General features: G+C 43.0%; 1 protein-coding gene across 5 annotated transcripts in view; it reads left to right on the plus strand.

Moving 5' to 3' along the window:
• Positions 1-12,282, plus strand: part of STARD13 (StAR related lipid transfer domain containing 13) — a gene marked incomplete at its 5' end in the record, with an annotated part of 310,017 nt that overhangs the window by 221,259 nt on the left and 76,476 nt on the right. Inside the window, one exon of one of the 5 annotated variants that reach the window (XM_082046433.1) lies at positions 11,549-11,743. The exons of the other annotated variants lie outside the window; for them this stretch is intronic. Of the gene's footprint in view, positions 1-11,548; positions 11,744-12,282 lie in introns of those variants that run through there. 5 annotated transcript variants of the gene reach the window in all.

Here is a 12,282-nt window from a genome sequence, read left to right on the forward strand (position 1 = left end):
AAACCAAGCACCATGGCCAGAGGGTCCCCATCAGCCCGCGTGGGGACAGGGCTCGGCCTCAGCCCACCACAGCAAGGGGCCATCAGCCAAAACACTGTCTCCTGCACCTGAGTACTTATCAACAGCTACCACTAAGTATCCTTGTAAAACACAAAAGCCAAAATCCCCTTCCACCCTGGACTGCTGAAGTTGTGTGTGGATAATGTCTACCTGATCACAGCCATCAAAGGGCAAAGTGGCAATCACAGTTTGCATAATACCTTGACACTACGAGGTATCTGCCCACCAACCAAAAGGGACTTAAACCCACAGTCACCAAATCTCAATAGAATATATGACCACAGGGTTACCAAGTACTTGAGGGCAATGCAAGGAAGAGGCATAAATATACATTTTCACTGAAGTCGTTGGTTTTTATTGGGCTGCCCTGAAATTTCATTTTAGTAATCGTGTGACGTGCTGTTTAATGATCTATGGCAAAAGTGGAAAACATGTCAGAGGTCGCAGAAGATACAAAAGTACTTAATTAATCCAGATGGCAGAAGATAAAGGGACTTGAAAAGGACATAATTAAGCTAGGTATATGAACAGCACAACGGCAGATGAAATTCAACATTGCAGAAAGCAAGGCAATCAATAACTGCAAGGAATAATCTGATCTACATTGACCTTTTGTGGGTTTCTAGATAACCTGTCACAAATTAAGTTTGGAAGAAGACATTTCGATTTGATTTCCAGCCCTAGGATTTGCGAGACTGTCTTCCTTTGCCATTTGAGGAAGTCAGGACTGAATGTCCTCCCTTAGAGCACAGCTCTGTGCAGGTCTCGTCTCCAAGTTTTCGCTGATTTCATCGTCTCGCTCACACAGGGGTGTGATGTGAATAACCCAGTGAACACCAGTTTAACTCAGTTGAAACTGGAGGAAGTGAGCTTTTGCCAGTATTGCTTCTTTTGCTTATACTATCCCTTTGCACTCCTTGGCAGACCAAGAAACATCCTTAGGTCTCCTGCCCCCACACCAGCCTTCACCATGGTTTATCTGTGCACATGTGTTTGTTGCTTCAGTCCTCCAGCAAACTCCGCTCGTTAAATCCTGCTTATGTTTGACATCCTTTCAGTTGACTGCTGCAGCTTGCCAGGCCCTATGAGCGATGCTCAGGAAGAAGAATTGGTTTTAAAAGTGGCCCATTATGTTTTACTACTCACTGTTTACCTTGGGCTTATCACAGAGGAGTAGCTGTCTTCCAGCCAGCCGCACTGTGCACTGTTCATCATCCTCCTCCTCCTCCTCCTCCAGGATGTCCTGTTGCAGGTGAGCAGAGCTGGCTGCCCGCAGTAGATCCTGCTGCTCCCGCTGGCCTGCCAAGGCAGGATACCTTGCTCTACAAACGAGATTTTACGATTTTAATGCCAGAAGAAAAAATTTCCCATTTTTGGTGTTTGCCATTCCTCACCTCCTTTCAGTGGGTTCGCACGGCTGGGGCCAGGGTAGGCATAAGGGCTTCACGGCCTCTAGCGGGCAACGGCCAGAGCTGCAGGACTTCTCAGACACTACAGAAATCCATGGAAAACTTTTTTCTTTTTTCTTTTTTTTTTTTTTTTTTTTTTTTAAAGCCTATGTTTTCCCTGGTTCCCTATGGAAACGGGGTTTATACAAACACTGCCTCTGCGTGCACTGTCTCTACTTCACACCCTCAGTAAATCTGGAGCCTGATTTCAGGTTAATTTGACAGAGGTGCAGGGATTTCACAACCGGTGCCTCTAGGGCTTGTGTCAATAGATGTGCCTGTGTCAAAGAGAATTTTAGCACTCTTTCAAACAGGAAGGCTGTTATTGTGCAGCTCCACACACCACAAGTCTCCAAAAAATCAGCATTGAAGAGAGATTACACGTATGGAAAAAGCTGCTTGGAAATCTGTTTTGAATCAGCCTTATTTGTACACGTGCTCACGGAAGTCCTCATCCTTAATTTTATTTGATAATTTGGTTAGTGTATAGACTCAAAGAACATCACGTCTCTTCCGCGGCACTGTCAGTGCTGCTGGGAAGGGAGACGGGAGACACTCCAGGTTGCTGGTACTGCCCAGATGATCACAGCACACAGCTTCATCACTTATAAATCTAAACGGGTGCTGGGAAGACACAATTCTTGTATTTTCTTTCTGGTTTATCTTCCCTATTCAGACTAGTTTATAACAGCACTCATTAAAATATAGCACATACAAATGAAGTTCATAGATTCTTCATCAGAGTTCAGACAAGCTGTTCCCATACATCAGGAAGAATAAAGGAATGAATATTCCTTTAACCATAAATCTATTAGATTACTTAAACTGAAGAAAAGCTTTCCTGACAAATGGTTGCACGAGTGATATCTTTGCTCCCTGTTCTTACTTTGCTGTAATAAAGAGAGAAAAGATGGCTGGACTGTAGGCTTACTTGGGATTAATCCAACAAAATAACAGTCCTCCAAGTGAACAAGAGGGATGCATATCATCGCCTTCATCGTGTCTCACTTCTTGTTGCATTTCATTTCTGTTTGAAAGCCTCTTTCTCAAGTCCGAGGTTGGATGTCTTGCTTTACTTAAAGCATCTGAAAGTATTATTTAAACACAGTGAAATGGTTTTATGTTGAAATTGTAGGTAGGTGATCTGTAAGTGTCCCTCAAGTGGTTAGGATCTGACTTCTCATTTTAAAAGCACTTATTTCTCATGCGTTACAAACACTTGAAATGACAAAATTACTGGTAATGACTTTTCAGAGTTCATACCACAAATGCCAAGCCGGCGAAGATTGAAAATTACTCACATTGAAACCATTCAGCTTTGTCCTTGGGTACAGAATATCTTGCGCAGAATTTTTCTTTTTTTTCCTTCATTTTTCCTGGAAGTGATGTTTGAAACAAAACCACAGTGTGGCCCTTTTGTGCTAGGAAGTGTTTGTTGCTTTTGCCAAGAGGATGACAAGGCCTAGTGTGGCATCATATGCTTTTGGTACACAAAAATATGTCTAATTGGGGCCATCTTAGGAGAGAGTAAAGTGTTGTAAATGTAATCAAATCTCACTGTCTGACTCTTCTGAAAAATCCCTTTTCTTTGTTCCCTTGCACTTGGGTTCTTCGTTTCTAAGACCCACTAGTGGCTTCTGTCTTGGCTGCATTGGCTGTAAACACAGCCTCACGTGTCCAGGTAGCTTCCCACCACTGACCTATATAATCAAGACCCTTAAAGCAAATCTCATTTTGCAGGAAATGACCTTGGGAAAATCCATTCTTTTCTGTGCCTAAAGCTGCCTGATGTACTGCCATTTTTTTGTTTTCCTTTGATTCTTTCCTTTGTTTTCCTTTGATTTTTTGCCCCTCTGTAAGGTATGTATGCTGAAAGATCTGGAGGACAGTGGTGATAGAAATATGATCAGTAAAGATTTTTGTACATGTATGTGATGAAAGAAAACCAATTTGTCAACAACATAACTTACCAAAAAAGCAAACATTAGTTCTCTGGGTTTCTGAAAGGTCAGGGATACACTGTTTCATACCTCAAGCACACTAAATTTTGCTCAAAAAGAGTCTTTACATATTTAAAAAAGAAATATTATGCTCTGAAACAGTCACAAACCAGACTCCTTTGCTTTCTCATCAGTTGGTGTGAGGATGGGAGAATCACACACTGACTGGCACCACTAACATCAAGAATTCATGCCTGTTCCCCTAAGTGCTTGTTCAAAATAAACCTCGGATATCTTGATTATGGTCTGCTAAGCTCCAGAGCAGTTCCTCAGATGAATTGTCAGCACGTAAGCATTTTTTTCTGCTGATGTTTGAGGCAGGGCTGTGCAGAAAACTTTGTCTTTTCCTGTTGCTTAGAAACAATCTTCTCCTGTGATAAGCAGCACCTTTCTTTATTTTAATGAATCCCACCTTAAAATCTCTGGGAAATGTGTGATAGTCTGCAAGAGGTGAGGTAAGCCTCCCAGCCTTGTTTGGACTTGGTTTCGTTGAAGGAGACTAGAGGTCTTAGGCGTGTGGATGTGCTGTGAAAACTTAATATTTTTGGTAGAAATGAAAGAGGAGGTGCTTGGACACTCATTTCCTGCTAAGCTCTAGACTGCACTAGTGTAGCCAGTAAAAAACTTGTAACAGGAGAACTGTTTGTGGAGAGCTCTGCTTGTCTGTTTTCCTACGTATGGTTATGAATTTTTGCATATAAATGTAAGGGTTGAATTGCCATAGGGTATTTAAGGCCTAGCATACTCCACCCAACACACTTTCCATGAAGAGGCTTTTGGATGCTGGGAATGTTCTGACCATGATTAAAACATCTGTGCATTTACGTGCTGCTTCTTATTTCTGATCTGAAAATGTATTTTCATCAGACCTTAGGAAAATTAATATCAGAAGCATGTCAACTTCAAGATGCCATACATCCTACTGCATTTACTTTGATATATTTTATGTGGTCTCAGATCCTGCCTGCTTATAAACAAGGCTCTTGGGAATACAGTAGTCTTGTCAGATAAATTACCTGAAATAGTCACAGACCTGGCACTGAGATATGATGGTGGAAAATCTATACCTCAGGCTGCGGCACAGTCATTGTGTTAACTACAGCTCCTGTGAGAGACAGAAGAAGTTTCACCCTGGGCAGTGATTGTACCTGATTTCAGAAACTTCAACAGTCCAGCTAGAGCAGTATTTGGAAGGAGGCCCTGGAAGTTTTAGGCAGTACAGGATGTGTCCTTGGCCATTTGCTGCTCCCCAGGCCAGCAGTAAGCTAGGGCTTGGCTGTGTATTTGGGGAACGCTCTGTTTCCATAGGTATTAGTGCTTGAAGCCATTAAGCATTCCACAGCTCTTTTACAAGAGGAGTAATTACATCCTGTCGACAGAAATTACTCCTGCTGTTTAATTTGGAAACCATATTCTTTGTTTCCAGTCTTGTATAGTTGCAAATAGCAGCTGCATTTTCTGCCCAGGGTGGTGGCACTTCTATCTGACACGTGCATGGGGGATGATAGCGATGGTGATGATGTCCCTCAGGGTGACATTTCAGGTTTGCTTGTGACTGAGGTCATTTTAAGTGGTGCAGGCATATAGCTTCAGAAATCCAACTTTTCTTTGCAGCAACTAAAATGACTTTTCTAGCTCTCATTTCCCTGCAGGGAGGATCCCAAGCCAGCCCCTGGGTGTATTGGGTCTTGGGGCAAATGCTGATACTGAACATTTCCCTCATACTCTGTTCTTTTTAAGTCTTTTATGTACAGAAGGAAATTAGCACTCCAGATGATTATTGTCTGTTAGTGGTGTTTTTAATTACTGATTTTCAGGACAACCAATTAGCTTTTTGCTGAAAACAAGATTTTTTTCCTCCCCTGAAGCAAGCCAGTGATTCACATTTTAATATAAACTTTTTAAAAAGTTTGACTCATGCAGCAATTCCAAGAATTGTTATTTCTGCGCTCTTTGAAGTATTCAAATGAACTAACGAAATACTGGGTCTCTGCCATGCATGAACTGAACCTCATGTTAAACTGGGCTACTGTCATTTAAGTGCAGTAAATGACATTTTGGAGGCCCTGGAGATGCTTTGTCCCACAGGATCACATTAGCAGAAACACATGGCCATGCTCTCGCAGGTCCCAGCCTGCAGGAGCAGAGGGGCAAGGAGGAGATGCTGCTGAATTAAGCATGAGACTGCTGGTCCCCGAGAAGGGAAAAATATTGAGGAACAGAGCTTGCTGAAGAGTGTTGGGAATCAGGGTGGGATTTATGACCACGTTGGATCAAACCAAAGTGAACTGGTTTGGGCTGGGCTCTGGGAGCCCCTGCTTTGCAGCGAGGCAAGCGGGTAGATCAGCAGTCATTCGGTTGCGTGATGAGTAAAACAGAGAGGCGCTGCTTGACTTTCTTAAGTGAGACTCAAACTGTAGAGTTTAGAGTTGAAAAACATTTATATTGGCTATTAAAGGGAACACGTGATTTAGAGATATGCCATGTAAACTCCACAGATTTTCCAGCAGGAGAAAGACTCTGAAAAGCTAAATGAGTACCAAGTATAAATGAGAGAGGGTTTCCTGAAAAATAAGTTAGGTAATACATATTTTGATCCTTCAAAGAATGTGTTTTATTTTAAAATGCAAAAGTGTATGGCTTTCTCATCAGGTGGAGATAGTACAACTGTCCTACTTTATGTAACCACTGCAATAGTAAATGAATGACAAATAGTTCAGGATGCCTTTGGGAAATGGCAGTCTTAGGTAAGAGCATCTGCTGCATGAAAACTGCCCAGGAAAAATATCCCAAATCAACATGTTATCATTACAATTTTCTGCTTTAGATTGGAACTTTCCAATTCTTTTTTTTTTCTTTTGATTTTGCCTTGAAATATTGATTTTTATGCAGTATTTCAAGCAGTAATAACCTGGATATTATTTTTCCTTTCCCCTTGTCTTTTTTTTTTACTTCTGAAAGCATATTTGTGTTACACAGCACTTTATATTCCCTCATCTCTGTAACTTTTCAAAGTCTCATTACCTTTAGGAAAAAAATGAGTGTGCTGTAGGGCAAACCTGAAGACAGGGTTCACCTGGTCCTGGTAGCACAAAATAAAACCTTTGCCTTGAGTTTTCTTCCAGAATCTGCAAGGGTTAGCCCAGGACATGCAATAATAAAACAGGATGAAAGGAAAGCTGCAAGCAATGGGGCACTGGCTCTGTGTGCCCTGCCTCTGCATGCAGCTGGGTTTGCGGTTGTGCGGTGGTTATCGGTGGCCTGGTACCGTGATTAGGGGATGGTGGCAGGAAATACTGGCAGTTGGGAAGGACGGAGAAGATCAAAGGCTTGATTGAATGTGTTTGCAGACTGGAGAATAATTGCCAGTTGCTCGCAAAACGTGGCCTGACAAGGCAGCCCAACCGTCAGCTCCATCCAGCAATGTATATCCACAGGAGACATGAGTACATGGCACTGTGGGTCCCATCTGCAATGCTGCACTCTTTTCTTGTTCCCCATGATCCATCCTCTGTTCAGCTTGCGGTGGTGAATACAGAAAAGCTGTTAGAGGGGAAATAACTTATTTTATCAAAGAAGACTGAAACAGTGGCTGTGTTTTAGTCTCCTGTCCGTGGACAGAACAAGGCTGTTCTAATTCCCTGCAACTGGAGGGTAAACACCAACAAGGGGAAAACAGCCTTTATGCTGGAGGACTGTGTAGCCCACCTGTGAAGAACTTTCATCTGAAAATGAAGCTCATTACCACCAGAGGAGCAAAGCTGCAGAGTAGCTGTGGGGAGGAGATATTGTGAGATTCATTGTGAGATATTGTGAGCATCTTCATCTTGCTCATGCCTACAGCAGCATCCTCATGTCTGTTGCTTCTTCTCAAGGGGCGCAAGGTGTTTCCAAGTCTATCTAGCTGCTCATGCATGCTGTCTTAGCAAAGCAAACTCTGACAGTAAGAAGAAATAATGTGTTCTTGAGTATCCTAAGAGTTTTATGATGTAAAATATAAGGTTTTTAATGGTTCTGTTTACCACATTATAAACAAATACGCTGCAGTCAGAGTGCCTTTAAACTAATAAAAGTTCTCTCCTCAGCAGCTTCCTGGTAGAAGGCTTGATATACTAAATTTATTCAACTCCTGAAAAGAGTCCAGGGCCAAGCAGGCATAGCCATCCTGGTTGCACTGGGAAGGCCAAGCTTTTCTATTTACAAGTGTGGTTGTGGGGAGATGAAACTATTTGTGAACTTGGTGTTTCAGCAGGGCCAGAACACCAAAGGGGCTGTTGGATTTGAGACCTCCTAGGGATCTTTCTAACCTGAATTACCCCAGGGCCCTGTGATTTTATGATCCAGCATTTTCTAAGAATAAGGCAGGCCAGACTTTCACCAGAGCCCATGAACTCTGTAGTGGCTCCTTCTGCCATACTTTCATCACAGTGTCTGTGAGCACTAAAGGTCCTTGGATGGAGTTCTAGCTCCTTGCAAAGGAGCTCTTTACACCAAGGTGAAAGGTCTTTGACAAAAGTCCATGTACCAAAATGTTTGCTCATGTTTCTTCTGGAGATTCTGCAAGTGTCAGCAGAGGAAGAGGCTACAGATCAGAAGACCCAAGTGAAGATCTGCTGTAGCACCCTAAGCTCTTCCCCAGCAGAGATTTCTTGCTTATTGAACACCTGGGCAAGGGATCATCCTGCCTCCAGCTCTGGAGCCCTCAGTACAGGAAAGACATGGACCTGTTGGAGAGGGTCCAGAGAAGGGACACAAAAAATGATCAGAGGGCTGGAACAGCTCTGCTGTGAGGACAGGCTGAGAGAGCTGGGCTTGTTCAGCCTGGAGAAGGGAAGGCTCCAGGGAGACCTTTTTGAGGCCGTTCAGTACTTAAAAGGAGCCTATAAAAAGGATGAGGAGAAACTTTTTAGTAGGGTGTGTTATGGCAGGACAAGGGGTAATAGTTTTAAACTAAAAGAGGGGAGATTCAGACTAGAAATAATGAGGAGAATTTTTTTTACAATAAGGGTAGTGAAACACTGGCCCAGGTTGCGTGGAGGTTGATGCCCCATCCCTGGAGACATTCAAGGCCAGGCTGGACAGGGCTCTGAGCAACCTGATCTAGTTGAAGATGTCCCTGCTCATGGCAGGGGGGTTGGACTAGATGACCTTTAAACGTCCTTTTCAACCTTAACTATTCTATGGTTCTATGATTCTGTGATCCTAAATCTACAGCTGTCCAAGTCTTTCACTTCAGATGACATTTTCTAAGCTTTTTTAAAATGATAATGAGACTAATTAGAAATGTTTGACCTTGTGTACCTGACCTAGGAAGTCACAGTTTGGGAAGTACTCTCTGATTTTTTGTGGCAGTCAGATCTGGTATCCAGTCTTAGCAGATCTCATGAGTGTCTCCAGGTGAGGGGGAATGGAGGGCTGCAGTATCTGCACAACAGTGGCTACTGTAGGGCTGTGTTCACAATTAGCAAATAGTGTGGTCTAACAGGAGAAAATTTGCAGAGACAAACAGTCCTGGTAAACCAACATCTCTGCCACCACATTTTGCTGCTTTATTGTGTATTTAGTCTAGTTTGAGCCTGTGAACTGGACACTCACTAGTGGTGGGAGCAGATTGTCCCATTCATCCCTGAGGATCTCAGTGTACTGTCTGGAATTAAAGCACATGAAGGACCATGTAGAATAAATATATTTCTTTTCACCTGCAGCAGGCTTTTCTTCTTGTTATTCAGATGATGGTCAACAGTCTCAAGGCAGAGAAAGAACAAATCTTGCTCTATGTAGCATAAACATACTCCAGGCAGTAGACAAAAAGCTCTGTAAAAGTCCTTCAAAGAGCGCCATCCCAGGTTCATATGGTGCATGTCCCACTGTGATATCAAGCTTTTAATCTTCTCTTCCAGCCTTTGCTAGAGATTCAAAATTCTGTTATTATTCAAATGGGTAAGTACCACTGATTGGTCTCATTTATGGATTTTCAAGTGCGTTTTAAAGGTCAAGCAAGTAATTTTAATCAGTCGTGTGCTTTGACAGCTGATAAGTCTTGAATGTACTGCAGCACCTGGAAAGCAGATTAATTGTATTTGCCATTACATATTTGGATCTGGTGCAGGGATGGTGCTTCTCCCCTGCATGTTTCACTCTCCGCCATCAAGCTACTGGCACTGATCAGCCAGTGCATCCACGGGAGAGCACTCTCGTTGCAGCACTTCAAATCTGAGTCACAGCTGCTTGGACAGGGGCCCAGGACCCATGTCTTACTGCTGCTGATTAAGAGAGTAGTAGCTCCATAAGAGTGGTGCTGCCCTCGGCTCAGAGCCTTCCTGGCTACTTAATCCATGTGCCTTTCTCTTAGGCTGCTTGGCTAGTTACCATCTGGAAACTAGTCTAGGGTAGTTGTTCTCAAATTTTTGTGTGCAGGAGGCCACTCATGTGATGGTTGTGGAGAGCTGTCAGATTGTATGATGACAACTGACTGACCTCAGTTACTGTCTGCAGTATTGTAAGCAAAGAAAATGAGAATATTTTCCCGTTTCCACAAATGGCAGTCACAGACTGGGAGAAAAGCTTGGCCTCGGGTGCTGTAACATCAGCTTCTACCATGTGAACTAAAGGGCTAACTGCATCACTCATGGGAGCAGTGGTACGTACAGGGGTGGGCAGCAAAGCCCGGCACGAAACAGATGGGATTCTTCAGCTTAGGGAAAAAAAGAGAGTTAAACGGGATCTGACAGAAGCCCGTGAAGGTATCTATGGTGTGGAAAAACTGAACTTGTGAGAATGGCAGGGCATGTAATGAAGTGGTTAGAGAGCTGGTGTAAGTGGACAGGAGTGCTTTTTTTGGTGTTTTACTGCTTTGTTTTGTAACACATTAGGGTTGGGCAGAAGAGACCTCAAAAAGGGATGAGATCCACTCATACAAGACCGGCGACGCAGCTGCCCGGCTCCAGCTCCTGGTCCTTGTTTGCTGGGAGCCGAGCGGCACAGCCGGGGAGAAGCTGCTCATGGCATATCTCCCACTCTTCCTGAGATGCTGGTGGAGTTGAACCTTCAAGGGTCCTTCGTGGAGCCCAGAGCAGCAGCTCAGCTGCTCTTCAGCTTGGGCAGCGGTCAGAGGACCCTGTGTGCCACCGGAACATGGTCAGCTCTTAGCAAGGAAGAGTCGGTTTTAGCCCTGCCGACACTTTCAGCTGGGATGCGGCTCTCACCATAGAAAAACCCAAGAACCTCAGGATTTTTCAGCCTATTCAGACTGTATCCAGATCTGCCCAGTCATTTTTCATTTCCACAGCACAGTTTCTTAAGAAGATCTGGAGGGCGGAGGATTAAAACAATTTACAGTTTACAGAAACTCAGCTCTGTTTTGCTCTGTTCATAGGAACAAAGTTCGTAGCACTGGTTTTATGGTACCACCTTGCTTTTATACTCCACACTTTGTTAAACATGATAATGAGTTCAGCGCTGAATAGTGCACTTAGCGCTGTGCAGAAAATAAAAGTATTTCCTGCCCACACTTCAAAAGAGCTGCTATGATGGCAAAGGCTCTTTCAAGCTTAGAGGTGCTAGCCTAAACAGTGTGTATGCTGGGTTAGTCTGTCAAAAAGCTCTGTATTGTAAATTTTAATTTATCTTTGTAAGAATTACAAGCTCCTGTTCAAAGCGAAACATTACATAAAGCAGTTCATGGAGGCAGTATGTTTTACCATATTCCCCCTCTGGAACAGAGAGGAGTTTTGTATTACATTAATCAGCTTCTAAGCCCTGAAGGTCACAATTATGCGGCCACTATTTTTCAGTATTAGTGATTTTAGTACATGATTAACTTTCATGTGTGCATCATTAAGATGAGGAATTGTTTTTGAAGTTTCAAATAGAGCAGCAGGTCTTAGCTGTAGTATTTGCCATACTTGCTCAGCCACTGTTAAAAGGGATGATTTATAGAAAATCCAGCTGTGAGTTTTCGTTTCTTCAAGAGCAGGAGGCGGGACTAGAAACCAACCTAAAACTGAGCGGAGCATTGATCAGAGTAGAAATGATGTAGAGCACAGCTCCGCAGAGAACAGCGAAGCATCGTGGAAGCATTAGCTGGCAGTGATAAGGAGGCGGAAGCCACACTCGGTGACAGAGGAGCCATCTGTCAGGAGCTGGGAATCCGATTTCAAGAGAGCAGAAAATGAAGTACAGAAGAAAGTGATTTTGGTTCAAAGGTACAGTGAAGCCCAAGGATATCTGTGGACAGTAAGTTTCTATACTGCAGCTAGTACTGTTTGGAAGGGATTTTCAGCTTTGAAAACAGACATAACTAGCTCCTTTATGAAATAGCTTTTACTTAAAGTTTTTATTTATTTTTAAGATGTAAATAAGCTTATCTGTTCGAGGTGGCTTGTTTAAAAACTTGTAAACAAACTTTAAAACTGCTGGTGTCCCTCACTTCAAAGGGTGGTTTTGTTTAATAAGGTCACCTCCTGTGGAGGATAAGATTTGTTTGTAACCTTTCTGAAAAATATCGTAGAAGAAAAGACTGCTTTGGCATCAGTTGCGAGGTTAAAAAGGGTAGGCAAGAATATTTTTTCTGGAAAGGGGAAAGGATTTCCCACCCAAATAGATCTAAACTAACTGGAACTACAGTGTATAAACAGCCCGGGGCTAAATCCTACCCTCACTTACACTGATGTAAGTCAGGTTTAAGTCTACTGCAGTTAATAAAATTACTCATGATTTAATTAAGGATAGAATTCAGTTGCACATTTCTTAATAATGAAAAAGCCCCATGGTTC

The sequence above is a fragment of the Streptopelia decaocto genome (assembly GCF_964273445.1).
Source record: "Streptopelia decaocto genome assembly, chromosome: 1".
NCBI lineage: Eukaryota > Metazoa > Chordata > Aves > Columbiformes > Columbidae > Streptopelia > Streptopelia decaocto.